Raw genomic sequence first — 19,692 nt, forward strand, 5'->3', positions numbered from 1 at the left:
GATCATATCTCCGAAAATATAGCGAAACAAGATCTGAAATTCGGACCTGAGGTTCATAACGATTTCAGCTCAAATGGATTTTGTTTTTAGCTTCTGAAACTTTATAGAGAAAAAATTATAACGAAAATTCCACGATGACTTGTTTGGAGCAGCGAAACCCTAGAATCCAAAGCTCTGATACCAAATGTTATGGAACCAATTCACAAAAAGATAGAAAATATAGATCAACGCCTTCATAATCAGCCTCTTCGAGGGGGAAACCTCTTTTACATTACACAAATGAACAATTATTGGATGATAAAAATGAGAAGACCTCCTTTATATAAATAGGAGTTTAAGGGGTTCGAATACAATCAGAGCCTACATAACAATAATATTGTAGGGGCACAACAATAACAATAGTGGGCTTCTATGGGGCATAATAATAAAAACATGGGGACTATATGGGCACCATAATACAATAAGGGGGTTGCACTAATAACAATAAGGTGTTACAGTAGTAGTAAAGGGACCTAACATATTTAGGTCACCCAGGATACCAGAAGACATTGATAGCGGTGAAGAAGTTCTACTATTGGCCAAATCTAAAAAGGAAGTGGTTGAGTTTGTGGCTAGATGTTTGGATTTCCAATAGGTAAAACCAGAGTGTAAGCATCCAGGTGGACAACTACAGCCGATTCCAATTCCATAGTGGAAATGGGAGGTCATTTCCATGGATTTTATTACAGGTCTACCAGGGACATCTAGACAACATGATCCTATCATGTTTGTGGTGGACCGGTTGACAAAGGTAGCACACTTCATTATGGTGAAGTCTATGTATTCAACTAGTGATGTAGCACATGTCTACATCAAGGATGTAATGAGGTTTCATGGTGTTCCAAAGAATATTATGTCAGACAGGGATGCTAAGTTCACTTCCAAGTTTTAGAAGGAGTTATTTGCAGGTTTGGGTACAGAGTTGGCCTTCAACATAACTTATCATCTGCAGATAGATGGACAGACAAATATGGTCAACATGATACTGGAAGCTATGCTGAGGATGTATGTGATGCATCAACAATGGAAGTGGGAAGAGTATCTTCCAGTAGTTGAGTATGCTTACAACAATGGGTATCAAGAGTTGCTGAGGATGAGTCTACTTGAGGCATTTTATGGGAGAAGTTGTAATACTCCCATAAGTTGGAGTGATCCATTGAAAAAGGTATTCATAGGGTTGACATGTTAGAAGACATGGAACAAGAAATCCAGGTCATGAAGAAGAATCTGAAGGTAGCACATGATAGACATAAAATTTATGCAGATCAGCATAGGGCATTTAAGGAGTTTCAGGTTCAGGAACATGTGTATTTACGCATCAAGCCCAAGAAGGTGTCCTTGAGGATTGGGCCATGGGCAAAGTTAGCACCTCGATATTGAGGACCTTTCAAGATCCTTGAGAGGATTAGACCAATGGCTTCAAACTTGCACTACCTTTGACAGTGAAAGTCCATGATGTTTTCCATGTTTCATTGCTTAAAAGATATGTAAAGGATGTTGATAATGTTATTGATTGGTATGTATTGCAGGTGGAGCCAGAAGGAGAATTACAATCAGAACCTCAGTGCATTTTGCAGAGAAATATGTTCATGCTCTATAACTGAGTAGTTAAAGTGCAGTGGAAGCACTTTGGGCTCGATGAAGCTACATGGGAGATGGCTGATTAGATGCGAGCTATGTATCCTTCATTGCTTTCCTGTTGAAGAAAATAAATTTTGATATATGTATATATGTACATGGATGTAAATACTGTAATGAGTTAAAGCTCCAATAAGTGGTATGGGTGTCATGTCATTATGGTTATCATGTTATTATGTTTTCCATGTTGGTTTTCTTTTCAGCGGGTTGATCATTGTAAATACTACATTGAGCTAAGTTATAAATATCCATGGGCAGTATGTTTTTGTTTTCAGTGGTCTTGCTAGTTGTAGGTGTCATTGAACACCGAGGATAGTGTTCCCCTAAGGGGGAGGGGTTTGTAACAACCCCAGGTTAAAAATCCATGTAATAAAGTTAATAAAGACAAAATAAGACCAAGGTCATGGGACATGTATTCCAAGATGAATGTTGGGAAAAACATCCTAGCGGGTGTTCATTTGGTTTATTATGGCTAAGGGGAAATTGGAAAAGGCAATGGAAAAGGATTTGAAAAGGAAAGAGGCATTAATTGGCATTTTATTTATGAAAATAAAGGAAATTAGGATAAAAGGAAGGTGAAAGGTCACAGGTTGCATGTGAGGAGGAAAATGAAGGAAAAATAATGGAAATTAAATAAAATAGAGGCCTCATTAATAAAAAGACTTTTGAGGATCAGTTCACAACCTTTTGTTAGTTTTATCTTGGAGCTCTCTCTCTATTCTCTCTATTCTCTCATATTCTTTCACACTTACAGAATTATTAGAGCACTCTTACATTGGAGGAAGTGAGGCAAAGGAAGGACAAGAAAACGAAGGGAAGCAAAGATCAAGCAAGAAAGAGTTGGATCAAGCGACTACAATGGGATTACTTGCATGTATCAAGTTGCATGTATGCTTTACTTGCTAGTTTTTGCATGCATGGTACATGCATGTGGGTATTTTGTTCTGTTGTTGTCAATGACATGGGTTTCGCGAGGTGTGACAGTGGTTTTCATCCTTGCCTTGCCATTTTTGGATAGCAATGGTGTGATGGGGTTATTTCATATGGTTGAGTTGGATTGTCAGATGGCTCCAAAATTGAGTGAGATGGTCTTAGGAAAAATCACAAGGCCTAGGAATCCCTAGACTAATAAACGCGGGATTGCGGTAAATCCTATTTGTGTATGCCCTCGTTGGTCCTAGAAATTGTTGACCAGTAAATGACGGGATATACAGTAAAACCTAGAGGGTGGAAACAAACAAATTCCTCACAGTATAAGTGGAGAGATTTGGAGGCATCCTTGCTTGTATATGCCTAGTGATCCTTAGACCACTGTATTGTGGGATTGCGGTAAAGCTTGGTGGTGTATGTTTCTTCTTTGGGCCTAGGAATCCCTTAGCGGGATATATGGTAAAGCCTGGTTGTATTGGTGCTTTCTTCGGGCCTAGAAATCCTTGACCGATTTGGCGGGATATGCGGTAAAGCCTGAGAAGCATGGTCGGTTTGTTGTGAGTCCCACATTCATGCTTGGAATATGGAACGATGGTTGTTGGCTGAAAGAAAGATTTGGTTCAGCCCAATATATGGTGTGGTGGTACGTGGAAGTCCCTTACTTGGTTGGCTTTTGCATATGAATAATAAGACTATCTCCTCTTGAGTTTTATGAGTAAATGTGCTTGTTATGATGTGATTTTAATGGTTGTTCTATCATTGTTAATCTGTTGGTTTTATGTTGGTTATAAGCTTGGTTTTATAATATAATTTGGTTGTGGCTCTCACCATGTTTTGTTTAGTAAATGAAATGTTAATGAATGTATGACCTAATAGATGATAATGTAACTATTATGAGAGGGCATCAAACATTTTTGATGAATCTCAGATAAGTATGAGGTCCCTATGCTCATATATGTTTATATGGCCTGTACATTACATGTTTATAATGTGTTTGATGAAATTCTTGTCATGGTTAGGATGAGTATGGTCAGTTCCTTCTCCAAGTTTTGCATCAGAGACCTTGTCTTCTTGTTATTTATCATTCCTAAGAGTTTCATCAAGCTCTAGGCAGAGGCCTGGGTCCTAGCTTGAAAAAGTGGTTTAAATCCTACAGTTAATGGCACAAAACTAGCTGAAAAGGACCATAGACGCTGGGAAGCAGGCTGGTGGGAGCGACTGGAAGGTTTTAGTCACATGGAGCGATTTTCATGGGAGCGACTGGAGGTTAGCTTAGTTAAAAAGAAAGTTAACTCAAGGGTTGGGCACTTGGAGTGGTTGGTTAGCCCCTGGGGGTCCTATAGCTCCTGAGGATGGTCAGTTTGGTTTTGGTTTGTCGATTCCACTTCCTTAACTATACTTGGGGAGTTGAATCATATCATAGGAAACCTTCATCACATATTTACCCTGATGGGTCAGTTAACATGGGTAAGTGTGGGAGGAGGGTGTTACAAAACATATAACCGTATTAATAACCATGACAGAACAACCATCAAATAATCACAATATCAATTACAAGTGCTCATAGAATACAATAGGGAAATAACTCTTATTAATTTATGAAAAATCCAACCAAGTCAAGGACTTCCATGTACCACCCGGCCATAGATTGGGTTGAACCAATTTTTTCTTTCATCCAATCACCCCCGTGCCATATTATAAGCATGAATGTGAGAATTCAGGACATAAACAACTAGAGCTTCCCAGAGATTAAACCACCTCCACCCTCAGGCTACTGTGATCCTGCCAAAACTAGTCAAGAGATCACAATGCCCAAAACAAGCTTGCATGCCTCTAAGTTTTTTCACCAATAGCTTGTGGAATTTTCTTGAGGGCTTCCTGGAGATTAAACCACCTCCACTCCTAACCCCTGGGAATTTTCCTGAGGCCACCTCACATGGTTCTAAAACCTTCCGACAATCCAAAGCTCAACCAAGAATTGAATCCCATCACACCATTGCTATCCGGAAATGGAAAGGCAAGGCTGAAACCACTGTCACACCCAACAAAATTCATGGCAATGACAACAAAATAACCAAATACACAAATGCATGTACCATGCATTCACAAACTAGTTAGGAAATCACACATGCAACCTAATACCTACAATGTCCTCCTACCGAAGCTGCTTGATCCAACCTTCCTATACTTTCATTGCTTGCTTTTTTATTTCTCCTCTTGGTGCTCTTCTCTCTCTTTCTCACTTAGCCCAAGATAAAACTGAAAAAAAAACTTTTGCCTCTATTTTCTTCATTTCCTCTATTTTTCTTTCAATTTTCCTCTCATGCAAACCTATGACCTTTCATCTTTCTTCTCTCCTATTTTCCTTTATTTTTATAAATAAATTCCAATTAATGCATGTTTTCCTTTTCCAATGCCTTTGCCAATTTTTCAAGCCATAATAAACCAAAAGTGGCACCCACTAGGATGTTTTTCCCAACATTCAACTCGGAAGACGTATCCCATGACATTGTTCTTATTTTTCCTTATATTAACTTTATTACATGAAATTTTAACCCGGGTTTGCTACAAATCCCTCCCCCTTGGGGGAACATCATCCTTGGTGTTCTATGACACCTATGACCAATAAATCGCTGAAAACAAAACATACTGCTTATGGAGCTTTATAACTTAGCTCGATGCAAAATTTACAATGAGAAATTGTTGAAAACCAATACCAACATGACAAACATGATAACATGACAATCATATCGCTTATTGGAGCTTTATAACATTATTCATTGTGATATTTATAATAACATCCATACATAGATATGTAAATATAACATAACTGCTTTGCCTCAACCGGAAAACAATGAAGGATACAAAGCCCACATTTGATCATCCATCTCCGATGTAGCTTCGTTGGGCCCAAAGTACTTCCACTGCACTTTAACTTGCTCGATTGTTTAGTTCCAGAGCATGAGATGTTTCCGCTGCGATATGCACTGAGGTTCTGGCTGGAATTCTCCTTCTGGCTCCACCTGCAATATAGACTAGTCAATCACATGATCAACATCCTTCACATATCTTTTAAGCAATGAAACATGGAAAACATCATGGACTTTCACTGTTGGAGGCAGTGAAATTCTGTAGCCCACTGGTCCAATTCTCTCAAGGATCTCAAATGGCCTGTAGTACCGAAGTGCCTGTTTAGCACATGATCCAATCCTCAAGGAGATCCTCTTGGGCTTTATGCACAATTACACATGCTCCCCAACCTAAAACTCCATAAATATCGTGTGATGATCTGCATAACTCTTGTGTCTGTCTTGTGATGCCATTAGATTCCTTTTATTGTTGGGTGTGTGTTATATTCTTTCCACAACTACCCCACGCGTCGGGCGGGGGAGGGGGGGGGTAGCCCAGTTGCATAGGGTTTGGGGTAGCACCCCGAGAATTTTTTTTTGGACCCTATATTAGGTGGGCGGACCTAACTATGGTTTTGTGCATGAATTTAACACATGGATTTGGGCATGATGATTTTATGTCCATGGTATTTTGTAGATCCGGTCAAAGGAACTATGATTATGTTCTAATCCAGGGTTAATGGATTGGGGTTTATGGATACTTCAACATGTATATATATGTATTGTAACATTGAAATGAATATAATGAATAATCAATTTGGTAGTCCCAGTTTTGGATCTAGGGGTAAATCTCTGTGTATATCTATTTTATGTTTTATGCTCTCACCATGGTTTATTTTATGCTTTTAAGAATTCATTTACATGTAATTTTTGTACGGGGTTAAAACCTACATTTGGTATCAGAGTTGTTTTGGCTTCAAGGGACACCTTTTCTACTGAGGAGTTTTGCTCGGGCCTATGGTAGACCCTGTTTAGTGGGAGATCTGTAGGACCGATTCTTGTGGTGAAAGAAGATGGCGAGCAGTGGAAAGATAGAGAGAAATTTAATGGTCAGAGTTTTGAGTTATGGAAACTCAATATGGCTGATCTTCTAGTGAATAAAGATCAATGGATCATGGTAGATCCGGGTACTAAACCAACTACAATATCAGCTGAAGACTGGGTGAAGTTGGATTGGAAGGCAAAGAGCACAATACGATTATGTGTCTCAGATTCAATATTGATGAATGTATCAGGGAAAACTCCCAGACCCCGGGACGGGACTTACGTATACGGAACACAGGGATTTATCGCTTGACCATAAGGGAGAGGGACGGAGTCACTCACTATTCATATGGTGAGGATTTGTGGGACAAAATAGGGACTTTGTACCAATCTAAGTCTTTGGTGAAAAAACTGTTCCTACCAAAATAGTTGTATAACCTAAGGATGAAAGATGGAGACTTGGTGACAGAGCATATGAAGGCCTTTAATACTGTGGCAAGCCAGTTAGTATCCGTTGATATTAAAATTTCATATGAAGATAAGTGCATCAGTTTGTTGTGTTCTCTACCAAATTCGTTGGATAGTCTAGTTGTTGCAATAGGTAGCAATGCAACTGCCTTCAGTTTGATGAAATAGTCTCATCCTTGCTGTCGGAGGAGATGAGACGGAAAAATATGGAGGCCTAGAATGGTGATGAATTTTCTATATGAGGATGGTCCCAGAACAGAAACAAAAATAAGTCCTCGAGTTGGAGATCTGAATCTAGAGGGAGATTTAAATATCTAGGAAAACCTATAAAGGTGTGCTGGAAATGCGGAAAGGAAGGGCACTTCAAAAGGGACTGCAAATCTAAAGCTCCTGAGAAAGGAAAGGGATCTGATGATGCTCCTTCTGCAAAGGTGAAAACCACCTTAGATGAAGGTGGGGATGTGTACTTGGCTTCTTCTTCAAGTACACATGTAGATCATTAGGCATGGTTGATTTACTCTGATGCATCCTTTGACTTCACTCCCCATAGGGAGTGGTTCTACAAGTATGAGAAATATGATGGTGGTGATGTTTTCTTAGGGGATGGAAGGAAGTCTAGAATCATTGGTCACATAAAAGTAGAGTTGAAGTTGCAAGGTGGAAGGATTAGAACACTTCTGGGTGTTCTGCATATTCCTTCATTGGCTAGAAATCTGATTTCTGTAAGCAAGTTGGATGATGTATGTGTAAAAATAGTGTTCAAGAAAGATACGTGCAAGATGGTTCGGGGAGCACTAGTATTAATGTGGAGAGTTCGGATTGGAACACTGTACAAGCTTTAGGGTAGCACTGTTATTTATGGGTGCAATAGTTCTGTGGTTCTTGAAAGTGGAGCCAAAAATCTAGTGGTCTTTGGAGAAAAGACCATGTTATGGCATCAAAGGCTTAGACATATTGGAGAGAAGGGCCTTCGTATACTTCATGGTAATGGTATGGTAGAAGCTATGTCTAATTTCTCTCTGGATTTTGATTTCTGTGAAAATTGTGAATATGGGAAGCATAATCGGGTGACTTTCACCTCTAGTGCTAAGAGGGCGAAATATATATTAGAGCTTGTGCACAGTGATGTGTTTAGACCCATGTCAGTTATATCATTGGGTAATTCTATGTACCATGTATCATTTATAGATTACTTCTCAAGGAATACATGGATATATTTCCTCAAGAAGAAATCTGAAGTCTTTGACAAGTTTAAAGAATTTAAGGTTCTGGTGGAAAACTAGATAGAGAAGAAGATAAAGTTGTTGAGGACAGATAACAGTGGAGAGTTTTGCAAGAAGGAATTTGAAGAGTTTTGTAAGAAGTGTGGTATAGCACGACATAAGACTACTCCATACACACCTCAACAAAATGGAGTTGCAGAAAGAATGAACAAGACGTTGATGGAAAAGGAAAGAAGCATGCTAAGTGGTGACGGGTTAGGACAGGAATGCTGGGCAGAGGCGGTGGATACTGCATGTTACCTGGTCAACAGATCACCTTCATCAATGTTGGAGGATAAGACTCCACAAGAGGTATGGATTGGTAAGAAACATTCTCTTTCACATCTAAGGGTATTTGGATGTGATGCATATGTACATGTTCCAAAGGAGAAAAGAACAAAGTTGGATATTAAATCTAAAAGGTGCATCTTTATTGGGTATAAGGATGGTTTAAAAGGTTAGAATATTTGGAACCCAGAAACAAGGAAGATTGTGGACAGCCGAGATGGGTGTTTATAGAGGTGAAATATGTTATTAAACATGAAGTCCTACCAAAGGGATCTAAGAAGATAGAGTTTGAGCTAAAGGAGGAAGAATTCGACTCTACAGTAGAAGAGGAATCATAATATGAAGAGCCACAAACTCCAACTGTGAGAAGATCAGTTCGAGAAAGAAGGTAGCCATAAAGTCATAGTCCAATTGCTTTATGTTCAAATTTTTCTTTATCAATTACTGATGGTGATCCCAGAATTGTGAGGGAAGCAGTAGATTTAGAGGATGACAACTCTGAAAAGAGGCCATGGTTGATGAAATGGCATCTTTGCACAAAAATGAGGCTTGGGATTTGGTGGAGCTGTCGGCTAGGAGGAAACCCATTGGCACCAAATGGGTGTTTAAGAAGAAGATAAATGCAGAAGGAAAGGTGGAGAAATACAAAGCTTAGTTGGTAGTAAAAGGTTATTCCAAGGTGTCATGAATTGATTTTGGTGATATTTTTTTCTCCTGTTGCCAAGGTAGCTTCTATTATATTACTTTTATCTATTGTTGCTGCTTTTGATTTTGAGGTAGAATAGATGGATGTGAAGATAATATTTCTTCACGGGGATCTAGAAGAAGAGATCTACATGAAGCAACCTGAAGGCTTTGCGGTGAAGGGTAAGAGAGAACTGGTATGCAGGTTAAAAGAGTCTCTGTATGGGTTAAAATAATCACCAAGGATGTGGTGTCAGAATTTTGATACATATATACAGGGACTTGGCTTCACTAGAAGCAAAGCAGATCATTGTGTGTATTTAAAATTAATTGGTCACTGTGTTATTTATTTGGTATTGTATGTGGATGATATGTTGTTGGTTGGAAATGATAAAGAAATTATCCAGGATTTGAAGAACCAATTGTCCTTCAAATTTGACATGAAAGATCTTGGTGCTACAAACTATATTTTGGGCATGGAAATTAAATGAGATCGAGCATAGAGGAAGCTTTGGTTAAACCAGAGGAAGTATGTTGAGACAATACTGCAAAGGTAAATTAATATGGAGGAGAGTAAACCGGTGAAGGTTTCTATTCTTGTAGGTGTAAAGTTATCTATTGAACAATGTCTTGAGACACAAGAAGAGGAAGATGATGTAATATCCCATATCAGGAATATACCCCAAACACAAGCAAACTCCAACCAGAGATGGACTGGGAGGGCATTTACCAGATATGTCTCCTCTAAAAAGAGGACGAGATCCAGAGGCTACCTGGCCCTTTCCAGACTCTATCTAAGAGTATAATAGAAATACACAAGTGGTATAATAGTCGAGAATGCTCACAGAGATACAAGTAGCAATGATACTATATATATCAAATAAACCATAAACAGATACACAAGAAATGCAGCGAGAAATGCTAAGCCATTTTATTATATTGAGCAATAAATGAGTACAAGAGGTGATTAGACAGATGGCACCTTGACTTGCATAAGGCAAGTGAAGAAATACTCTCAGAATGACAAGAATGGCCTCTCTACGTGGATGCCGTTGTTGCTAGAAAAAATGATGATTTGGGGCTGCTCCCCTCCTTGGAAAAAGTTGAAACTCTGGATTCGGGCTCTACTCAAGAAACCCAGAAAACCCAGAAATCTTTCTTGGAATGGCCTCACACTGATCTGCGTCCCAGGTCTTGGAAATCGAATGAGGATTTGGGGATGCTCCCCTCCTCAGAAAAGGTTGAAACTATGGAATCAGACTCTACTAAAAAAACCCAGAAAAACCCATTTTTTTTTTCTAAAATGGCCGACCCCTGAAAATCACTCCCGTGGGGTTCTACGCAGTTCCTCAAAGACGCTGATGAAACTGCTGCTGAAATGCTGATGAAACTGTTGCTGAAATGCCGATGAATCTACTGCTGGAATGCCAATGGAAATACCTTTCCCGAGCAGGCACTCGAATTCCCCCAGGGCTAAGGATGGGATCTCCGAACGGAGACACTCAATGCACTAAACAATGCTGCAGACTAGCTAAATAGCCAGCGTGCTCTAAGTCGAAATAGTTAGAGTCGGTCTGGTCATCCCTCCATCAGAGATCAAAACTTCTCTTTTGCATTTCATTTTTTAGGTGTCTCACTCGATTCACTTAGTTGCATTCCACTAGGGACATGCCAATATCTGATGGAAGGGTCTTGTCATGTATCTGCTGGCTTGTGTCTAATCATTAAAGTTAATCAAAATTCATCAAAGTCAATGTTTCAGTGATTCATAGTCATGGATCGTCTTTTGGTCTGTAAAGAGTTTTAGGTCTAGGGTTTTGTCGATTTAGTCTTCAAAATGCCAAATAATACCAGCAGAGCATGAGAGGTTCCAAATCAGTTTCCATTGCAAAATCCCATCGTCAATAATGCTTGAGAACGATTCTTCTTCAAAACCCTGTTTTGCAGAAGAAATCGTCAAATTTGTTTTTTGTAATGAATATGTAATTCTCAAAGCTCCTTCATGTTGTGAAATTTTTCAAGCGCAACCCTGGTCTCCTTTTCCGAATCCGATAACAGCTATCCCTGCACAAAAAGACCAAAGTTTCGTCATCATTTCAACAAATTAAATGGAAACAAAATCAAAGTTTGTATTAAAAGGTGAAGGTGCCAAAGTTATGCAAATATTATGAAAGCAGGTGTCATGGGCCAAAATTTCAAAAGCTCTTGGTTTATGAGCTATTCCTTCATTGGTTAAGCTCATTTGCAAAAAACAAGCAAAGCCAAGCGATTTTGGTGAGTCTGAGGAAAATCTGGGTGAAAATTTGCTGTAAGCACTAGGCGCGGCGCACTGGGCCTCAACATACAGTGCATTTTTCCTCTGGCACGACGCATCCAGGAGGCACGGAGCATTGGGTATTATGCGCGGCGCATACAGTTAAAAGGCCAGAAACTGCTAACCTTTGCTCCAAATCACCCAGAACTTGCACGGATTTGATAGGTCTTTGGTTGTTGGAAATTTACTAAAAGCACAGATCTACCATGAAACATATGGATGTCAAATGAATATCAATGACATGGAAGTTATCCTGGCAGTCATGGAAAGTGCTGGATATACAGAGGTTGTAGATACACCAGAGAATGCTGAAATCATCTTCATCAACACATGTGTGATTCAAGAAAATGCTGAACAAAAGGTGTGGCAGAGGCTCAACTATTTCTGGTTTTTAAAGAGAGAGTGGAAAAGCAATGTTAAAAAGGGACGAGCAAAGTCAGTTGTGCCTCCGAAGGTGGTTGTGCTAGGGTGCATGGCAGAATGCTTGAATGAAAAAATAATTGATTCAGACAAAATGGTTGATGTAGTTTATGGGCCTGATGCTTACAGGGACTTGCCTCGCTTGCTAGAAGCTGTAGATTATGGTCAAAAGGGAGTTAATACACTTCTGTCCCTTGAAGAAACATATGCTGATATCAGTCCAGTAAGAATTGCTAGCGATTCAGTTACAACATTTGTCTCCATAATGCGTGGCTGTAACAATATGTGTTCATTCTGCATTGTACCTTTTACACAAGGGAGAGAGAGGTCACGACCAGTAGAGTCCATTGTGAGAGAGGTGGGAGAGCTTTGGGAGCAAGGTGTGAAAGAAGTAATGCTTCTTGGTCAGAATGTGAACAGTTATAATGATATCTCTATCCTTGACGGGAATGGTGCATTTCCTACAGGGATCAGTTGGGGTTTTAGTCAGGGATTTTCCAGCGTATGCAAGATCGATGGAACATCTGTAAAACCATTCATCTACCAGCACAGAGTGGGAGTACAAATGTTCTTGAAAGAATGCGACGAGGTTATACATGAGAAGCTTATCTGAATCTTGTAGAAAGAATACGGGATATTATTCCTGAGGTTGGCTTAATTCCCCGGTGTTAAAGGAGAATTTGCAATTGGAAAATCTTAGTTCAAAATCATTTTTATTAAAAGATAGTTTTTATTCAAACGACAAAAAGGAAGGTGAAAAGTCAATGACCGAAAGCCAAAATTAGAACTACAACGGAGAGATAGGAACAGATTGCCTATTTTGTCCTCAGTCATGGGATCCACGCTACAATTTTTTCCTTTTAATTGGTCAATCAGAGAAATTCAAGTGGAACGTTGTTCTGTCTTTAGAACAGATGAATGACTCTTTTTCTATTTTCATGATTTTAGTTGAAACAGCTCCCTATTTTCATCGATCTGTTTTCCCACCTCTAGGTTTATTTATTGTATTGAAAATCTTTTGTAAAGGGTCTGAGTTTTGGGAAAGGTGTGGAGGAAAAACTCAGCGCTTCACTGTACAGTTTGGCCAGGAAATTAATAAAATGATGCAGCTCTGATTCATGAGATTCATGTGGTATGAGTTTAGCATATGTTTCTTCTTTCTGTTTCATATGTATCTTGTTATGTTTTACAGTTCATTCATAATCATTTCCAGTTGAATGCTTTTAAGTAAGAAAGGTAGAATCCAGTTTACTGCTCTGCCTTGGGAAGGCATTCATGCTTTGTGTGTCTTCTTCTGTTTGAAAAGGATTCATGTGTATGCCCTTTTCAGCTTCTCAATAGTCTTTCCAGTCCATATTATTTCAGTTTGATTGCTAAACCTCCTGCCTATATTTCCTCATGAAATACTCTGTGTCTTTGATTTAATTTCCCAGCTCATGCTGTCCTTTGTCCCATACAACCCAGAAAATTCAGTCATTCAATAAATTACCTCTTTCATATTTATTTACTAGCCTAAAATCAGTTCCCATTTTAAGTCATCTCAAGCCCCATTGAAACACTTTTCGCTGAGATTGACTCGGAGAGAGCCCTCTCCTGTCCTCGTAGGGCTAGCTACGAGGCTGAGCATGGTTTGATGTGGACCTAGAACCTTGCCTTTTCAGCCTGAGGCAAATCTAGGCTCTAACAGAAATGACTATCACAAATGCTCATAACTAAAATGATCCAAAATGAGGGGGCTCCTCTCTATTTTATAGCCTCTGCCTCTCACAATCCCTAGGCTCACCTCCTCTTGCGTGATTTCCCTCTTGCCATGTGTTCTTCCCTCCTGCACAGTCCCTCCATGTGTCTGCGTGGGCCCCATTTCTACGTCACCCTTTGGCCTCCTTGGCTCCTCCTTAAGTCACAACGTTGTGCTACTAGGAAGTGACTTTTTATTCTTAAAGTGAGTTATGTCCCCCGTCCTCACTTTTTTATTTATAAATAACTATAGAACGCAAAAATTGGGCAAAATCGAATATTCCAATTAGCCATGGCTAATTAGGAATATTACAGTCTCCCCCTGCAAAATGTTGCTTGTCCTCAAGCAACTGAAGTGATGGATGCTGCAAGATCTTCTCACTCTCCCAAGTGGCATCCTCATCTGGCAAATTGTTCCACCTCACTAAGAATTCCTGGACCGTCCTGCTCCGCAACCGCCTCTCCCCAGTGTCAATGATAGCCTCTCACTGCAATACCAAATGCCCCTCATCATCCATGGGTGGTAGCTCATCTGTCACGGTCACCTTCTGCCCCAATGCCTTCTTCAGGCATGATACATGAAAAATGTTATGAATCTTGCTGCCTTGGGGTAGCTCCAACTCATATGCAACCTGTCCAATCCTGCGTATCACCCTGTATGGCCCATAAAAGCGGGGCTTGAGCTTCTCATCCCTCTTCTGCTTCAGTGATGATTGTCGGTATGGCTGTAATTGTAGGTAGACCATGTCCCCTACCTTGAACTGTCTCTCCACCCAACCCCTGTCGGCATACAGCTTCTGTTGGTTCTGTGCTGTAGCCATGTTATCCTTGAGAGCTCGGATGATATCCTGACTCTCTTGCATCCAAATCTTGGTTCTAGGAGCCCTGCTATCACCAAACATCACGTCGACAAAAGATAAAGGATGTTACCCATATAAGGCAGAGAATGGTGACATACCAATGGACATGTGATGTGAAGTATTGTAGCAGTATGGTGGACTCTATTATTGCAGCAATAATGCTGCAACTCCTGGGACTCCCTTCTTTACTCTTATCAACTCGGTAGTTCGTAACAAACTTGGAAGCGACGGTGCTGTATGCACAAGTACTAGCTCTTGCCGCAGCTGTCACTTGGTCAGCTGGCACAAGTCTGCTAGGAGCTTAAGCCAACTTCTATGAGCTCTGAGAAGAAGCTTTCTAACTGATGGATGGAAGCTAACTCAAAGGAGGCTAATCTACTTGCAGAAAGAAACTGGAAAGCTGAAGGAAATGCAAACCCTAGCAAACCCTAATTTTACCAGCTAATCCTACTGATGCGGGAAAGAGGATGAAAGCTACTGAAAGAGATGCCATTGACTTCTAAGAAGGTGAAATGCATGTGTCTAAGCTACTTCTACAGTAAAATCTGAAAAAACATCTTTTTGTATTTTTGAGTAAAGTGTCAGAATTGTCACGCATGTGCTTTAACTAGTTTTTGACTGTGCAGAGGTGGATTGGCGAGAGGAAATGCTTGCAGGAGGTTGGAAAGGTTGGAAGAGGGCCTAAGGGGTCCCTAGCACCCTTCCAGAGAGTTTCACAGAGTTTGGCTATCAAGAAACCGCTTTCGTGAGCTTCTACAGGAAGTCTGCAGGGGTTCTACAGGATGTTCTGTATTTTCTACAGGATGTTCAAAAATGGGATTTTGGAGGGTGGATGGAGAGAGAAAGGTGGAGAAGTGAGTATGGGGGTAGGATAAGGGTGTGAGGAGGTCTAGGACTTGGTGGATGGAGCTGAGGAGTGATGAGGATGGCTGGATTTGTTCAAGGAGGAGTAGAGCAATGTTGCACAAAAATATGGAAATTAGGTCAAAGTGAGGGAACGTAGTAAATGTGAGGCAAGAATCAGAGTTGGGGGGATGGAGTAGATGGGATTGATGGAGTACGGGTAGATGGAGAGGTATTACAGGCACTCTGCAAATTATTTCTCAAACTGAACAAACAATGACTTGGAAAACCAATGACCTAGCTACTTTACTCTAATCTGACCTGAGTAACAGCAAAGGAAATGAACTGAAGTTTATTTCCAATGAAATCACGTGAAACAACTATGCAAACTAAGCAATCATGCACCTAAACGCGTAACCACAACTGGTATCAACTTCTGCAAATGAGAATCTACACTAATAATTGCATGATGAAGCAAAGACAATGTTTTTGGTAGCTGCAAGGACACCTTGGTCTCAGATCATGGTCCCACTGAGGGAGAGGTGAGATCAGAGGTGCTTGAGGGCCTTTTTTTGAAGATCTTCCCTGTTATAAACCTATCAACTCAATCTGAACATAAAAATCCTTTCTAATCACCAACAATGACCTAGGTAACCAGTAAGATGTTAATCTACTCAACAGAAATTATTTTGCAAAGACATAAAAAAACAAATAACAGTACACAAAGGAAGCCTTGGCACTTGGGTTGGGCCCAACCCCAAGAGCCATAGACTCCCAAGAGAAACTCAGAACTAATGCCAAATAAAGCTGCTTTTCATTACTAAAAAAGAATCATGTCATAAGAAAGTTATACAACAGTAGCTACGAAAATGAGTTGAGAAAATGACAGCACTATAGTGCAAAACCCAACAGTTCAAAAAGTAACCTACGAAGGCTGAAAGCCTTCCTATTTATGCACTACGAGGGTCCTTAGCAGCCCTCCTTAACTCAAGGGGCTCAGCTGTTCAAACTGCCAGTAAACAGTCACTTTTCACAAAGCTGCTCGACTACCTTTAGGATTCGTTTTGGTGGCCTGCTGAGCTCTGAGTTGAGGGTGGAGATTTTGAGGAAGGGCCATTTAATGCAAGAGACACCCTTCCTATGAATCCTCACCCTTGTTCCTTCATGCTTGGCTGTCATCTGGCTCATAATTGCTTGGCCTTGTTCCAAAATTTGTCCAAAAAACCTAAAATAACCACGTATTAGCCTTCTTGGTAAAGTGACCACCCTCATTCGTTCAAATAACATAAACATACTCAAAAAACATGCATAAACTATGAAAAATGGTGGATTGATGAAGAACAGTAGGCAAAATGAGCCCAATAAGTTACCCATTTTTGGGGCTCATCATCACCCCCTGCTAAATGGGTTGCTCATCCTCTGAGCAACTAATCTAGCTCATCATCCTTGATAGCTTGGATTGCCTCTCTCACGTCCCTGGCCTCCACGGTAATGTCTTCTTCCCAGTCGTGAAATCCTGCTTTTCTTTCCACTTCCTCCCACTGTCTGTTTTCCTCCTCTTCCTTAACTCCTTCTAATAATCCCAAAAGCAAAGGAGGAATGAATTTCAGGCCGATCCAATTGGCCTGCAGATTTTGCATTGAATGTTTGTAGAGGGGTACCCTTGCCAAGGCCTCCCTCATTCTGGTTGGAAAGTGGTATTCTCTTATCTTCAAGCTGTGGGGCAGTGTGTTCCATCGCCTTGTGCAGGCATGAAGGCAGTTATCCCCCAACAGCCTCTCCATGTCCTCAAAGTGGGCAATAGCTTGAGCCTGTTGCTCAATGTAATCTGGTAAATCCTGAGGGTTGTTGGCCAAGTGCTGGTGGGCGCTTATCACTACTGAGGGATCCTCCGGCTCTGCTCTAATCATTAGTGGCTCACTGAGTTCCCTGCTCATAATATTTCGGACCTCTACTGCTCTTTTTTCCTCATGATTCATCCAAGAGGCATTGGCCATAAGTTGGACGTCCCCTACCACAGTGTTGGGATCCCATGAATTCATATTTGGAAGGGCTTAGTTGTGCAAATAAAACTCTGATAATTTAGCCTTGTCCTCTGATGAGCTACTGTCACATAAAGCCACAAATTGATGATAATTTTGAAATGGAGTGATGCCCCTTTGGGCCAAGGTGTTAATCTGAAACTGCAACCACTGATCCTTAAGGTATAGGGCGTATGATTTGGCAGGTTGCCTACACTGCAGAGCTTCCATCACCCAGCTGGCCATGCAGGCCAGTTGGGCCTCCTTTTCTTGCACCTGCTGTTTCAGAGACTGTATCTCCTGGGCTGCTTGCAAGTCCTTCTCTTGTAGCTGTCTAGTTAGTGTCTCAATTTCAGCCTGCAACCCATCTCTTCTCTGCTGTTCATTAGGGGTTTCTTTGTCTGTTGTGGGCTCCTCCTGTTGTTGTTGTTCTCCCAAGATGTGGGGCCTGTCTTCCTTATGTTGTCCCTGTAGCTGTAGCTGTTGTTTAAGCAGCTCGTTTTCTTCCTGTAGCTTGGCCCGCTGGCTGCTTTCCACATGCCATACCATAGCCAATTCCTTTCTCGCCTCTTTGAGTTGTTCCTCCAGGGGACCTATATCTGCCACACCCTTGGACTTAGCGATCTTCATCAAAGTGTGGGTCCTCACTCTCTCTTCTTCTAGTGCAAGGAAAAGTGGCACTACGAATTTTTGGGGAATGATCTTTCCGGCCTCTAACAAGTTATAGTAGGAGCCCAAGCTGGGCTGGGGGCTTGGTTCCACAATGTTCTCCGCCTTTTCTTCCTCCTGTGATGATTTAGCTGCCTTTCCTTCCAATTCTTCGGTCTCCTTTAGCCTAGCTAGCGTTTCCTGTAGAACAGTCTCAGCATCCTGTAGAGAGGTCTTTGTGTCCAACATTTTCATCCTTTCTCTCCAGGTGGATGTTTTCGAGCTTCCCCGTTCATAGGTGATGGATGCCTTTGAAGGAGATCTTTCCTTTTGTTTAGTTGGGGTGTCCACAATCGTAATTGGCTCCTTTGACTGTGGCTGGGGTCTGCCAGTTTTTATCCGCATGCTCCTTCTTGCCTTAAAATACATGGAAGGCTCCCTTTTTCGCTTCCCTTTTTGCTTTGGAGATGTGCTTAAGGCAGCCAGCACAGCTGCCGCCTCCCTGGCCAAAATCTCAGGTGATTTCTCCTTTTGCTGCTCCGTTTCCATGCTTCCTATAGAAAGTCCTATGTCGACTGTTTTCATGCTTCCTGTAGAAACTGTTTTCATGCTTCCTGTAGAAACTGTTTTCATGCTTCCTGTAGAAACTATTCCAACTGTTTCGGTCTGCTTGGTTGGATGTGTCTTTCCTTTTAATTTCTGTGTGGTTGCCTTGGTTGTGCCCTCCTTTGTTTGGACCTTTTCAGTCCTCTCTGCTCTACTCCGCAATCGTTTCTCCTTGGGTGTTTGTGCCATTGTTCCTCCCACAGTTTTAGGCCCAGCGACTTGGCCTTTCCCTCGTTTCTCTTCTTGTTTTTTCTGTGGTGGTCTGTCTTGTGTTTCTCTACCACTGTCTTTCTCTCTTGCCTCAGTGTGTTCCCTTTCTTCACTGCTGGGTGAGGTGACTTCCTCGGCCAGAATTCGAATATCGTCATCTTTGGTCATATTGTGGAAAATCTCTTAAGAGAGAAGGACAGTGTAGGTGTGGAGGGCATCTTCCACTAAAAGCTTGATGAGCCCATGATGGGCTAGCTGATCCGGTGTCCCTTCCTTCAATTTTGTGCCACACTCAATTAATGATTACAGAAGAAAATAGGGGATGCTTAACTTCTATTCTGGAGGTAAATCCATCCCATGTCTGAGTTCACTCAGCAACCGGAAATGATAGCCGTAGACAATACTGAACCGCCCCTCACAGGTAATGTATTTCATGATCTGGAAACTGACTTCGCTCCAAAAAGGATGTAGGTTGGCTCTCCGAGCCCCGTTCTTGTCTTCTGCAAATTGTTCCTCAGGTAGGAAGAATTCTTTCTTCGCTTTTTGGCCCAATGCCCTCTCCTCTTTGCTCCAGGGTATCCCCAATGGCAGATCAGTAACTCGACTAATGAGTTGTGGGGTAAGCTTTAGGGTCAACCCTCTGAAATTCACAGTGGCCAGTGTCTTCGATTTAGGTTGCAGGGACATTAAGAAATCCTTTGTTATCTCATCGTCATGACCCTGAATTCTGTCACAAAAGGTCATTCAATTGGCACGGGTGAAGAGGTTCACCACCTCGGGATCTTCACGTAATTTCCTAGAATCCGAGGGTTCCTTCCTGATAAACGCCCC

The 19,692-nt window shown here is 41.2% G+C and overlaps 1 pseudogene; it reads left to right on the forward strand.

Annotated features, from left to right (window-relative positions):
• LOC149202728 (CDK5RAP1-like protein pseudogene) overlaps positions 1-19,692 on the forward strand; it is a 61,500-nt pseudogene that overhangs the window by 21,895 nt on the left and 19,913 nt on the right.

Source organism: Pinus tabuliformis, chromosome 2_1 (genome assembly GCF_031772625.1).
Source record: "Pinus tabuliformis cultivar Carrire ecotype Pingquan chromosome 2_1, CPIR1, whole genome shotgun sequence".
NCBI lineage: Eukaryota > Viridiplantae > Streptophyta > Pinopsida > Pinales > Pinaceae > Pinus > Pinus tabuliformis.